The following is a 15,350-nucleotide window of genomic DNA, read 5'->3' on the forward strand; positions in this document are numbered from 1 at the left end:
TTTAAAACTAAGATGAGGAGGAATTTATTTTCTCAGAGGGTTGCAAATCTGTGGAATTTTCTGCCTCAGAGGGCTGTGGAAGCTGGGTCATCGAATAAATTTATGACAGAGATAGACAGTTTCTTAACCAATAAGGGAATAAGGGGTTGTGGTGAGCAGGCAGGGAAGTGGACCTGAGTCGATGATTGGATCAGCAATGATCTAATTAAATGGCGGACCAGGCTCGAGGGGCTGTATGGCCTACTCCTGTTCCTATTTCTTATGTTCTTATGTTATTACAATGTGGTACCATACACACAACAATGCCTTGTTATTACCTCATGTGTGTCCTTAATGTGAACCATTACAACCCAGAATAGATGGCAGTTACACCTGATTTGGGCAGCTGGGATTGCTGTTTATATTTGTTAACAGACCGTTTTTTGTCTATTCGGTAACATTGCACCGGTGTGCCGTGGCTGCAGTGTGTACCATCTACAAGATGCCGCAACTTGTCAAGGCTTCCATCACCTAGACCTGGGGTGGGCAATTATTTGGGCGGGAGAGCCACTTAACGAGTTTTGTTGAGCTGTTGAGGGCTGCCCACCAATGTTGGCCCTAAGGCACGTGGCCGCACGGTCAAGCTACAATCGTGCGGTCCCACGCAGGCTGCTCCCCAGGTCCTGTCGCTGGAAGTGACACTGCACATGTGCGACTGCCTAGTGGCTGAGCAGCAAATTTAAAGGGAACGTACGCAGAAAAAGATTTAGAGGGAACATTTGATAAACATGAACATTGCATAAACATAAATTCAGATCGTAGTCAGATGCTATACTCCATACACATGAATTCAATACTGCCTAGAAATGAATCAAAGATAAAAGTTGAAAATGTTGTGGTATCTTCTGTTCTTTATAAATCATTGTCATCATCATAGTCAGTCCCTCGAAATCGAGGAAGACTTACTTCCACTCTAAAAGTGAGTTCTTAGGTGACTGAACAGTCCAATATGGGAATTACAGTCTCTGTCACAGATGAGACAGACAGTCGTTGAAGGAAAGGGTGGGTGGGGAGTCTGGTTGGCTGCGCTCTCTTTCCTCTGCTGCACTTGTTTTCTGCATGCTCTCAGCGACGAGACTCGAGGTGCTCAGTGCCCTCCTGGATGCACTTCCTCCACTTAGGGTGATCTTTGGCCAAGGACTCGCAGGTGTCGGTGGGGATGTTGCACTTCATCAAGGAGGCTTTGAGGGTGTCCTTGAAATGTTTCCTCTGCCCACCTTGGGCTTGCTTGCCATGTAAGAGTTCCGAGTAGAATGCTTGCTTTGGGAGTCTTGTGTCAGGCATATGAGCAATGTGGCCTGCCCAATGGAACTGGTCGAGTGTGGTCAGTGCTTTGATGCTGCCGATGAAAGCTGCAAGAGAAATGCAGGGAACAGCACCAACCCTTGTACATGGCCTTCTTGGACCTTACAAATGCCTTTGACACTGTCAACCGCGAGGTACTATGGATCGTCCTCCTCCGTTTTGACTGCCATCAAAAGTTTGTCACCATCCTCCACCTGCTCCATGATGACATGATCCTGACCAATGGATTCATCACAGACCCAATCCACGTCCGGACCGGGGTCAAGCAGGGCTGCGTCATCACGCCAACCCTCTTCTCGATCTTCCTCGCAGTAATGCTCCACCTCACACTCAACAAGCTCCCTGCTGGAGTGGAACTAAACTACAGAACCAGTGCAACCTGTTCAACCTTCGTCGTCTCCAGGCCAGATCCAAGACTGTCCCAACCTCTGTAAATCAGTGCTGTGAAACAGAACTGTACCCTCTTTAGAGCCTGTGTCAGCATTAATTCCCCATCTCAGTCATCCTCATGTCCCTCTGCAAAGATTACTAATGCCGTCCCAATTGATGCCAGATGAGAACTCCCCTGTCGTCATACTATGGATACCGGCAGAAGATGCAGCGCCGGCCACTTTCTTCAGTAAAAGATCTGTGGAGATGAGCAGCCATGACCCTACTCTAAATTGGATAGGGAATATTCTAGTATGCAGTGCATTCTGGGTACATACGTCCGCCATTGGGGTCCAGATTCACCGAATGGATCCTTTTAATCGGCCGGGGAGAATCGATTTTGTAAATTTTTTTGAACGAATTATTGCTATGGTTTTTCCTTGGCTGCAGTTCGGTTCTGTCTCTGACCCATGAAAGTGGATAGACGAATGTACAGCTCGAGCTTCGGCTCGCGTTCTATTTCTGTCCCATCCAGCGGGACGGATAGAATGTCTTGGCGGGCCGGATATGGCCCACGGAGCGTATTTTGCCCACCACTGCTCTACACTGTTCCATCAAACACAACCAGGACACGTACAGCATGGATTACATACAGTGCAAAGCATATTTAAACTACGCATCAAACACTCCCAGGTCAGGTACAGTATGTGTTAGATACAGTGTAAAGCATATTTAAAGTGGTCATAAAACACTCCCACGTCAAGCCCAGCATCAGATAGATACTGAGTAAAGCTCCCTCTAATCTGTCCCATGAAATCCTCCCAGGTTAGGTAAAGGTCCCTCTACAAACTCCTATCAAACACTCCCAGGGCAGGTACAGCACGGACTAGATACAGCGTAAAGCTCCCTCTACATAAGATGTGAAATCAGTTATTTTCTGTATCATTTATCATTTTTAAAATCTGATTTAGTAAAAATCGTCCACAAATATTGCATATGACAGGTTCGACAGAGAGAGGAACCAGTGAGTGTACAACTGAACCCAGTCACTATTTCTCCTTCATTTACAGACACTCCCTGTCCAGTCACGATTTTTCCTTCATTTAGACACTCCCTAACGAGTCCCCATTCTTGCTTCATTTGCAGATGCTCCCTGACCAGTCCCCATTTCTTCATTTATAGATGCTCCCTGACCAGTCACCATTTCTCCTCCATTTACAGACGTTCCCTGACTGGTTTCCATTTTTCCTTCATTTACAGATGCTCCCTCACCAGTCACCATTTCCAGACACTCACTGACCAGTCAACAATTCTCCATTTACAGACGCTCCCTCACCAGTCTCCTTCATTTACAGACGCTCATTTCCTCCCTCTCCTGGAGTTTGCCACGGGGCCACTTTGTGGACCTTTCTGTTGTGGCTTTAAACAGATGAAACCCTGTGGTGTGGAGCAAACATTGCAACATTTGGTAGTGAAATGGATTCATTCAGGAGAGACAGCAGGGATTATTGCAGAAAATAACACAGTGTGGTGAGAAAGGAAATGCAGTGGATGTTGTGCAGATGGATTGGCAAAATGTGTTTGATAAGGTGCCAGACGGGAGGCTTGTTTATCAACTGAAGGCTCACGATATTAAAGGGAGTGGGGCAGTGTGGACAGGAAGTTGGGTAAAAGGCAGAAAACAGAGAGTAGTGGTTAATGGATGTCCTTCAGACTGGAGGGATGTAAACAGTAGTGTCCCCAGGATCAGTGTTGGGACCATTGCTCTTAATATAGAGACAGGATCTGGACTGGGGCATACGATCAAACTTTCCAGATGACACCAAATCTGGGACCATGACCAACTGTGAGGACTGCAAGTGACTTCTGTGTGAATACACAAGTTAGTAAATGGGTTTGGTAGATGTCAGATGAAATTAATGCAGAGAAATATGAGGTGATATATTTTGGGAGAAGACAATGGTCAGAAAAGTAGATTTAATGGTAAAAATGTAAAAGGAGTAGAGTGGAACAGTAAAGAGTTGTCAGATTCTAGCTAATGCTATGTGATATTAATTAGCAGGTTTGAGAATCCAGTGTCAGCAATTTTAATAAGAAATATAAGATGAGCAGATTTTCTGCCCAGTACTGTATCTTGTACTGATCCATCAATCAGAGTAAACATGCAAGTCCCACATGTCCACAGTAACTGACATGAGGTTAGCCTGCTGGATGGAACCGCGGGCATCCTGAGCTTAATCTCCGGTGTCTCCAGTCCTGACTGCCCCCTTACATCAGTCTCCCCTTACTTTTATACCCTGCAGTGATCCACTTATGGCACTGGACTCTTCTTTGCTGGGTTTTGGCAGGAAACAAGGAAAAGACAGGTGGAACTTGAACACATTTCCTGGATCCCAGCAGATACTTTTCTTCAGTAATGTTCTCAATATCGCTAAACTTCTCTGCTTACTGTTAATTATATTATTTCTTATAGTTTCACAATTAAAGGTGTAAACATCGCACATTATAATCTAATCTATTACCCACTCTGATTTAAGCTTATATTGTGGTCAATAACAGACAAACCTTGCTCTTTCCCCTGATCTGATTAGAATTTCCAACTAGTCGATTCTGTGGAATAGAATGTCTTACCAGTGTTGCCATGGGTCTGCTAATTCCCAAGGGCAGATCACACAAAGTGCTTTTAGTGGGAGGCCCAGCAGTGAAAGTAAAACCAAAACAAAGGGAACAAATAAAGATTTAAAGCAAAGGAACAGGAAACGGAACAATGGGAAAAAAACACAACTGGCCCAAAAGTGGGATTAATTTCCCCAAAAGGTCGGTCTAGACAGTTAGAAACTCCTCCTGGTGACTGTGTGCCTGCAGGACTTGGCTTCATTCCAGTGTTTAAAGGCACAGAGCGCTGGCCTCACACTCAGGGGGCAATGCGTGGGAATTCCAGGGGCAATGAGGACATGCCCAGAAATACCCCAGAGCAGTGAAAGCACTGGGCCCCAGCACATGCTCAGGGGAAAACCCCGGGAAAGGGTAAAGCCAGCATGCCCACTCTGAACCCGGTTTGCTGCTCCCTCTGTGCCCAGCACTGCCTGCACCCCCGGCACACGGAAGTGGAATTTCAGCCTCAGTGTTACAAGTTTTATCGGTTACAGGCTGGAGAGAGGAATAGTTCACACTGACACCGAGCTGTGTGATTGGTTCAGTCTGCGTATGACTGACGGGCCCTTTTGAGTGGTCAGGTATTCAAATTCCCAGTAACTCTAATCCCAGATATAAGAGAGGGGAGATCTGTGTTTAAATCAAAGAGTCTCCTTGCAGATTCTCTGAGAGAAGGAACTGGTCAGCTTTAAACACCAGAAAGAGAAAAAATGTTAGAAATTTCCAATTAGCAGTTTTTGATCAATATCGACTCCCACAGGGATGGGGAATTCTAGAATAGGGAGGAACGGGTCACGATTTGAAAGGTACTGAAGGATTCATGGAGCTCTTACATTTGGGATATTTATTTTGTCCACTCGAGGAGTTAGATAACAGACTTCTTGCTGTGAATATAAAGTTGCATTATTGGGCCATGATGTATTTACTTGTTTATATTTGGTTAAATATATTTTCTGAATGGATTTAAATTCAAGACGAGGTTTGCAAGCGTGATGCTCTATTGACACATCGAAGGTGCGAGATGCTGTGGGGCACACGCAAAGTCCAGTAGCTGAAAGTGATTAACAGATTGGGTTTTGTGTTTCGTGATCCCAGGCATGTTACCGATATCATTGCTGCATCCCAAGGATAGGAGAGGTACTCTGGGAGGTATGGGGAGCTGGGACTTGTCCACGAAGTAACTGAAGGTATGAAAACTGAAATAATGTAGAGTTAGAAAGGAGAAAAGGCCCAAAAATGTAGCAGTCAGTAACAGGACATCAATTAGTCACCTCTTATCTTGGAGACATTAAATATTGACAAACTGTGTTATTTGAAATATCAAAATATTAAACTCCAGCTCAGTTAAAAGATTATCAACACCAGCAGAAACAAACTCCAACAGTCAGAATGAACATGATTCAATCCAGGATGTGATTAACAGCAGCAACAACAGCAGAATCCAAACCTTGCAGTCACTTGTGAACTCGCTGGTGTTTCAGCAGGTGGGATGGCTGATTGAACCCCTTCCCACATTCAGAGCAGGTGAACGGTCTCTCCCCAGTGTGAACTCGCTGGTGTCTCAGCAGGTCGGATGACTGAGTGAAACTCTTCCCACATTCAGAGCAGGTGAATGGTCTCTCTCCAGTATGAACTCGCTGGTGTTTCAGCAGGCTGGATGACTGTGCGAATCCCTTTCCACATTCAGAGCAGGTGAACGGCCTCTCCCCAGTATGAACTCGCTGGTGTATCAGCAGGTGAGATGACCGATTGAATCCTTTCCCACACTCAGAGCAAATGAACGGCCTCTCCCCAGTATGAACTCGTTGGTGTATCAGCAGTTCGGATGACTGAGCGAATCCCTTGCCACACACGGAGCAGGTGAACGGCCTCTCCCCAGTATGAATTCGCTGGTGAGTTACAAGGTGGTATGACTGAGTGAATCCTTTCTCACACACTGTGCAGGTGAATGGTCTCTCCCCAGTGTGAACTCGCTGGTGTGTCAGCAGGTTGGATGAACGAATGAAACCCTGCCCACATACGAAGCAGGTGAATGGCCTCTCCCCAGTGTGACTGCACTTGTGTCTCTCCAGGTTAGACGATAGGCTGAAGCCTTGTCCACACACAGAGCAAGTGTACTGTTTCTCCCTGCTGTGAACGTTGCTTTTAGCTTTCATGTTCAAAGGCCGATCATATTTCCGTCCCGATGTATCGAGTAACTCCATGAGATCTTGATATGAGATTTGGTTTGAGATTTCCGTCTGCAAATCCTCCCCTTTTGACACCCTGTAAAATTAATTTCAAACAGGAAAAAGGAAGCTTGAGAGAGAACCTACCAAAACATAAAGGCAGGTTGTGAAATTGAGCTTAATGAATCTGGTCATTTGTAGGGCTGGCACTGGAGAAATGTCACCATAAAAGCTGCCAGATTGTCGTACATCTCTATCAAATCTCCTTTTATCCTTTTTTGCTCTCCGGAGGAAACATTCTCCAGTCTCTCCACAAAACTGAAGTTCCTCATCCCCTCCTTGCTTTGGAGGCAGTTCAGAGAACGTTCACTAGGTAGATTCCAGAGATGTGGGAGTTGTCTTATGAGGAAAGGTTGAGTAGGTTGGGCCTCTACTCATTGGAATTAAGAAGAATGAGACGTGATCTTATCGAAACGTATAAGATTGTGAGGGGGCTTGACAAGGTGGATGCAGAGAGGATGTTTCCACTTATGGGAGAGACTAGAACTAGAGGGCATGATCTTATAATAAGGGGCTGCCCATTTAAAACAAAGATGAGGAGAAATTTATTCTCTCAGAGGGTTGTAAATCTGTACAATTTGCTGCCTCAGAGAGCTGTGGACGCTGAGACATTGAATAAATTTAAGACGGAAATAGACAGCTTCTTAAACGATAACGAGATAAGGGTTATGGGGAGCGGGCATGAGACACGCTGTGTAACCAGGCGCAAACAGTCTGCACATCCTAGACATCACTTGTTTCCCATTTGGCATGAAATGAATATGTTACTTGCAACAATTCATTGGATTTGATTTCAAATATATTAGTATACAAACTGAATCATGTTTCTATGATTGTTTTCCCAACTCAGATTCAAGGCCTCTCTTTTTTTCTTTGTCTGTGTACAGTCCCAGGATACCAACCCTGGGACTGTACATGGGGATTCCAATCCTGGGAGTGTACATGGGGATTCTAACCCTGGGACTGTACATGGGGATTCTATCCCTGGGACTGTATATGGGGATTCTAACCCTGGGTCTGTACATGGGGATTCTAACCCTGTGACTGTATATGGAGATTCTCACTCTGGGACTGTACATGGAGATGCTAACCCTGGGACTGTACATGGGAATTCTACCCCTGCGACTGTATATGGAGATTCTCACCTTGGGACTGTACATGGAGATTCTAACCCTGGGACTGTACATGGGAATTTCAACTCTGGGACTGTACATGTGGATTCTAACCCTGGGACTGTACATGGGGATTCTAACTCTGGGACTGTACATGGGGATTCTAACCCTGGGACTGTACATGGGGATTCCAAACCTGGGACTGTACATGGGGATTCCAAACCTGGGACTGTAGACAGGGCATTCCAGCCCTAGGACTATAGAAGGGGACCCATCTCTGGGGCTCTTGCTACAAATGTGTGAGAAGTAAACTGAGTAGCATCTTTAAGAGAGACGGTGAGAAATCCAACGTGTGGAGAGTGAGAGAAAAGTAACTGAGGCGGTTAATCTTTCCACGGGCACTAGGACCCAGTTGGGACTAAACACTGAAGCCCCACCCACACTTTGCTACTCACTGTTTCAAGATGGCGGAGCGCTGAACCGGCCTTCCTGTACAAAGTCTGGGCCTGTGACCTGGAGAAAGCCGCGAGCTGCAAACGTGGGGCTATCAGGTTATTATTCCGGGCTTGCGGTATACACCAATTGTTTAGGAACCCTCTCCAGCCACTCGCGGATCCATTACGCCCCTCCTCTCCGCTGAATCTTACCGAGTCGTCCGCAGCCGCTTGATACTGTCTCTATCCACCATTACACGCAGCGCGCATGCTCCAAACCAAGGCGGGTCCCGTGCTTGCACGCTAGGCTCCTGTAGGCTGGGTGCGGCACATTCTCCCCCGCGGTGAATGCTGGGGAAAAGCCCCACCATTGGAAGCACACGTTAGTAAATAGACCTGGATTTATCGTCATTGCTTTGAGCATGAACCATGTTCATTCTGGCAGCTAGAGTTTGTTTCTTCTGATCTTGATAACCCCTATACCTGGGCTGAAGATTACCATTCCTCATGTTGAGGCTCGATAATTCCCGAGCGGAGCATAAACGCCGGCATGGACTAAATAGTCCGAATGACCCGTTTATGTGCCGTATACCCTATGTAATTTTGCAGTCTCAGTGTAAGCACTGCGCAGCACATTCGTCTCTGAGTCAGAAGGTCGGGGGTGCACTGCACTGTAAATTGAGGCCCCGGTTGCTCTTTCAAGTGCGCTAAACGATCCCATGATGCTACATTTATTTCGAAGAAGAGCGAGGGAGTTATCCCCGGTGCCCTGGCCAATATTTATCCCTCAATCAACATAACAAAGAAACAGGTTATCTGGTCATTATCACAACGCTGTTTATGGGAGCTCGCTGTGCGCAAATTGGCTGCCGCGTTTCCCACATTACAACAGTGACTACACTCCAAAAAGTACTTTATTGGCAGCAAAAAAAACATTGAGAGGTCCGGTGGTAGTGAAAGGCGCTATATAAATTGGTGTCTCAGTGTAAGTGGTCCCTGGATTTGGTGCTTCAGTGTAACTGGTTCCTGGATTTTGTGTCACAGTATTGGTAATCCTTGGATTTGGTGTCACCTTGTGAGTGGTCCCTGAATTTAGTTTCTCAGTGTAAGTGGTCCATGGATTTGGTGTCACAGGGTAAGTGCTCCCTGGATTTGGTGTCATGGTGTAAGTGGTCCCTGAATCTAATTTATCAATGTAAGTGGTCCATGGATTTGGTGTCATAGGGTAAGTGGTCCATGGATTTGAGATCACAATGCAAGTGGTCCCTGGTTTTCCTGTCGGAATGTAAGTGATCCTTGAATTTGGTGTCACAATGCATGTGGTCCCTGCATTTGGTGTCACAGTATAAGTGGACCCTTGATTTAGTGTCATAATGTAAGTAGTCCCTAGATTTGGTGTCAACAACATTTCTTAACTGGGACTGAGGACAAACCCACAGCCCAACAATGTGTTCAGCACTGAATGTTCCCACACAAATCTATTCCCAATTAACACAGTCCACATTAATTCACCAGAAACAGCTGAGCACCCACAATTAACTGCAGTACTGCACCTAACTTAAATAAACACACAATTCAAGACATTTTAAAGAGAAAATAAACCCCATCATAGTGGTCAGGCCATCAAATCCAGTTTTCTTGTTGTTCAGTACAGGCAATGACACAAACATCTTGAAGAGAAATCTTATCAATTTACTACACTTCCCTGACTTTCACAAAAAATTGCATTAATACCAGATTGCACCCAGATGATTTATGCCAATTCTGCCAAGAACAATGATTTAGGAAAAAATCCAAATTGATGGTATAATTTTCCTGTTTTCACCTTACATCTTCACTCACTTCCTCTCGTTAACTTTGATACAGTGGTCACCATTTCATTCATGAGCCCCGGAGGAATTTTTACTGTCAAATACAATATTATCATAATATCTTTACAACATAGATCAAACATTCCCACTTGCTCCAAGTTATAATCCATTTTGTTTGTTTAATTTTATTTAACCATTTTTACTTAACTCTTTTTGGACCTTTTATTCCACAAAATATGCCAGAGAGCAATTCAGTCTGCAAGATGAAGGAAGTTAGTTACTTTTAACACAACAGTCTCCCTCCAAAAACTTCTTTCTGAATATGTAGTTTGGGCAAGACCACATAGATTGGATCTTTTCAAAAACCAAAATTGATTATCCCCTTAAATTTCAGTTAACTTTCCCTCCTCATGTGCTTGAACAGCACATCAATTTTAATTTCACAAACAAATTATGTCCAGACTTTGTGATGTTACAAAGAAGAGCAAAGTAACAATTGCATTTGGATGCAAGTCATTTATCTCCACCTTCAAGCAATGTGTCTTGGAAAACAGGATTACATGGGATAGACGGCACAAAAACATACCATTCGGCCCAACAAGCCCATGCTGACGTTTATACTCCACTCGAGCCTCCTCCCGTCTGTCCTACTCTAATTCTATCAGCATAACTCTCTATTCCATTCTCCCTCAAATGCTTGACTATCTCCCCTTAAATACTTCTATACTATTCACTTCAACCACTTCCTGTGGTAGCGAGTTCCACATTCTCACCAATCTTTGGGTAAAAAAGTTTCTTCTCAATTCCCTATTTGATTTCTTGGTGACTATTGTATATTGATGGCCTCTAGTCATGCTCTTCCCTACAAGTGGAAACACTCACTCTGTATCTACTCTATCAAAACCTTTCATAATTTTAAAGAACTCTATTAGGTCACCATTCAGCCTTTTTTTTTTGAAGAGAAAAGAGACCCAGCCTCTTTTATAGAATAGATATACCCTCATTTCTGCTATCATCCTTGTAAATCTTCTCTGGACCCCCTCCAGTGCATCTATATTCTTTTTTTTTAACATGGCAACTAGATTTGTATTCAGTAGTCTTAAGTACAGTCTAACAATGTTCGATACAGGATAAGCATAACTTCACTACTTTTCCATTCTATAAGAATTCAATTCTGTAACAGTTCTATAACAATTGATTCCGATAATTTAACCCAATAGCGTAATCTAATGTCCAATTTTGTCAAGACACTGTGACATTCGATGTCTGCAGATAACTGGAGATAAATTCTTAAAACTGCTGGATCTCTTGCTATGCCATCAACCTCTCAACAAACTGGAGCAGGCAGTACCTAATATAGTAGTCCCTGGCTACTACATAGTCCAGAGACACAAGTCTGCATTTCCTTCAACATGCATCAATATTAGAAGCATGTAAAAACACTGTGGCCTTCCTGTGGCAAGCACAAACCACTGGTCTTTAGACATTTCTGATCCCAACATAATATTTCTAATCTAAATATTCTACAATGGAAATATACATGGCTAGTTGGTTGCAAACACCAACTGTTGCTCAGTGAACTCTCTCTCTCTCTCTATCCCAATTATTTGATGTGATCAATTTACTTTTACGTCTTTATTTTTTTAATACATTTCCTGAGTGGAATCAAATTTAAATTGAAACCATGTTTGCAGGTGTGATGCTCTGTTGAGAAATCGAAGGTGAGAGAGATGCTGTGGGGCACACGCTGAAAGTGATCAACAGACTGGGTTCTGTGTTTAGTGATTCTGGGCATGTTACTGATATCATCCCTGGATACCAAGACGAGGAAAGGCACTCTGGAAGGAATGAGGAATTGGGACTTGTCCATGAGAGTAACCAAAGGTATGAGAACAGAAAAAATATCGCGTTAGAAAGGAGAAAAGGCCCAAAATTGGAGCAGTCGGTAACAGGACATCAATTAGTCTCCTCTTATCTTGGTGACATCAAATACCGACACTGTGTTATTTGAAATATCAAAATATTAAACTCCAGCCCAGTGATAGGGGTTGTTAACATCAGCAGATTAAACCCCAACTATCAAAATGAGCACGATGTGATTAACAGCAGCAATAATAGAACACAGCCCCTGCAGTCACTTGTGAACTTGCCGAACCCGTAGGTTCTTGTTCGGGCCTGAGGCCCACCACACCGGGTGTTTGTAAAGTGGATAATGTGGAGTGTTTTCCCTTGGGGCCTGGGGCTCAGGGCTCGGGGCCTGGGGCCACACTCGATGCTTTTCCCCCAGAGTTTCTCTAACCCACTCCCTGGAGCTCGCTCACCTCCCGTGTTACCACCTGGTGCCGCTGCCCCACAGCACATTCTCAGCTCACACTGCCCGGTGATTACTGCAGGTCTGGACCAACTCGCTGCGTAAAAATGATTTTCTTATGTTGCCTTTGGACACAATACTCCAGTTGAGGCCGAACCAGTATTTTATACAGGTTCATCATAATATCCACACTTTTGTACTCTAGCTTCTTCTTAAGCAGTCCCTCGGAGTCGAGGATGACTTGCTTCCACAGTAATGAGTTCTCAGGTGACTAATGAGTCTAATACAGTCTCTGTCACAGGTGGGGCAGATGGTGGTTGACGGGATGTTGTTTGAAGGGACAGGTGGGTGGGATGCTTGGGTTGTTGTGTGCTCCTTCTGCTGTTTGGGCTTGGATTCCGCTAGCTCCAGGTGAAGAGACTCGAGGTGTTTGGCGCCTTCCCGGATGCTTCTCCTCCACTTTGAGTGGTCTTGGGCCAGGGATTCCCAGGTGTCTGTGGGATGTTGCACCTTTTCAAGGAGGCTTTGAGGGTGTCCTTGAAGTGTTTCCTCTGCCCACTTGGGGCTCATTTGCCATGTCAGAGCTCCGAGTAGAGTGCTTGTTTTTGGAGTCTCGTATCGAGCATACAGATAATGTGACCCGTCCATCAGAGCTGATTGAGCATAGTCAATGCTTTGATGCTTGGGATGTTGGCCTGAGCGAGAACACTGATGTTAGTGCGCCTATCCTGCCAATACATTTGCAGGATCTTGCGGAGGCAGCGTTGGTGATACTTCTCCACTGCTTTGAGGTGCCTGCTGCACATTTTCCGTGTCTCTGAAGCATATAGGAGGGCGGGTATCACTACTGCTTTGTAGACCATGATCTCTGTGCCGGCACAGAGGTCCTTATCTTCAAACACTCTCTTCCTCAGGTGACCGAAGGCTGCACTGGCACACTGAAGGCAGTGTTGGACTTCATCATCGACGTCTGCCCTTGTTGACAGTAGGCTCCCGACGTATGGGAAATGGTTCACGTTGTCCAAGGCCTCATTGTGGATTTTGATAATCAGGGGACAGTACTGTGTGGTGGGGGCAGGTTGGGAGAGGACTTTTGTCTTACAGATGTTTAGTGTAAGGCCCATGCTCCCCTACCCTTCTGTGAAGGTATTGACGATGGTTTGGTGTTCGGCCTCCGAGTATGCGCAGACGCAAGCATCGTCTGCATACTGTAATTCAATGACAAGAATCCTCCTCAATCGCCTTTTCCCTGTGGTTGAATAGCTCCTCCCAGAGTCGCAATGCAGATTCCGCCCACTAAGGGGCACAATGGATATGATCTTCACAGCGAGTCAAATTAAAGAGAAATGCAGGGAACAATACCAACCTCTGTACATGGCCTTCTTTGACCTCACAAAGGCTTTCAACACTGTCAACCGTGAGGTATTATGGAGGTTCCTCCTCAAGTTCGGCTGCCCTCCAAGTTTGTCACCATCCTCTGCCTGCTCCATGATGACATGCAAGCTGTAATCCTGACCAACGGATCCACCACAGACCCAATCCACGTTCAGACCCAGGTCAAGAAAGGCTGTGTCATTGCACCAACGCTCTTCTCGTTCTTTCTTACTGCAGTGCTGCATCACACCCTCAGTAACCTCCCCACTGGAGTGGAGCTAGTTTACAGAACAAACGGGAAACTGTTCAACATCCATCACCTTCAGTCCAGATCCAAGGTCGTCCCATCCTCTGTCATTGTACTCTATACCTCTATTCTTGAAGCCCAAGATCCCGTAAGTTTCCTTAACTGCTTTCTCAACCCGCGCTGCCACCTTCAATGATTTGTGCACATATACCCCCAAGTCACTCTGTTCATGCACCCCTTTAAAATTGTACCCTTTCATTTATATTTCCTCTCCTAATTCTTCCTACCAAAATGTATCACTTTGAACTTTTCTGCGTTAAATTTCATCTGTCACGTGTCCGCCCATTTCACCAGCCTGTCTATGTCTTCCTGACGTCTTTCACTATCCTCCTCACTGTTTACTATACTTCCAAGTTTTGAGTCATCTGCAAATTTGGATATTGTACCCTGCACACCCAAGTCTAAGTCATTAATATATATCAAGAAAAGCAGTGGTACCTAGTACCGACCCCTGGGAAACACCACTGCATACCTTCTACAGTCTGAAAAACAAGCTTTCCCCACTACTCTGTTTCCTGTCACTTAGCCAATTCCGTATCTACGCTGCCACTATCCCTTATATTCCATGGGCTTTAATTTTGCTGGTATTGGTAACAGGTCCAGGATCACAAAATATAAAACCCAGTTGGTTAATCACTTTCAGCTACTGGACTTAGCGTGTGCCCCACCAGCATCTCTCTCTCCCCTTCGATGTGTGTGAATAGAGCATCACGCCGCAAAACTGATTTACATTTATATCCACTCAGCAAATGTATTTAACAAAAGCCTGAGACACTGTTAAGATGCCAGTATGCTGCTCTTTTGCTCTGCATTTTGCCTGTAATGGAAACTAGCTGAACATTTCTCCCAGTATAACCTTTGCTGAAATGAAATGCGTGGCAAATGGAATATTGGCCTTTATTGCAAGGGGGATAAAAGTCGGGAAGTCTTGCTACAACTGTACAGGGCATTGGTGAGGCAACACCTGGAGTACAGCTGGAACCTCCCTTATCCGGCACCCTTGGGACCTGGCCTGTGCCGGATGAGGGGTTTTATCAGATGAGGGGAGGTCATCGGCCAGAGGGGTGGGAGGTCGCTCAAGGTCGGTGGGGGGAGGAGGTTGCCCGAGGTCGGGCCCTGAAGTTTCAGTGGATCGAGCGGGCCCCGAGGCATCGGTAGGACCAGCGGGCCCCGAGGTGTCCATGGGACCAGAGGGCCCCGAGGTGTCAGTGGGACCAGCGGGTTCTGAGCTATCAGTGGGCTGAGAGGGCCCCAACGTGTCGGTGGGACCAGAGGGCCCTGAGGAGTCGGCGGATTCAGTGGGCCCCGAGGTGTCGGAGGGACCAGCGGGCCCCGAGGTGTCGGAGGGACCAGCGGGCCCCGAGGTGTCGGAGGGACCAGCGGGCCCCGAGGTGTCGGAGGGACC

General features: G+C 45.7%; 1 pseudogene; it reads right to left on the reverse strand.

Annotated features, from left to right (window-relative positions):
- The window catches only part of LOC139274135 (zinc finger protein 721-like), a 176,741-nt pseudogene that overhangs the window by 16,681 nt on the left and 144,710 nt on the right, over positions 1-15,350 (reverse strand).

The sequence above is a fragment of the Pristiophorus japonicus genome, chromosome 9 (assembly GCF_044704955.1).
Source record: "Pristiophorus japonicus isolate sPriJap1 chromosome 9, sPriJap1.hap1, whole genome shotgun sequence".
Taxonomy (NCBI): Eukaryota; Metazoa; Chordata; class Chondrichthyes; family Pristiophoridae; genus Pristiophorus; species Pristiophorus japonicus.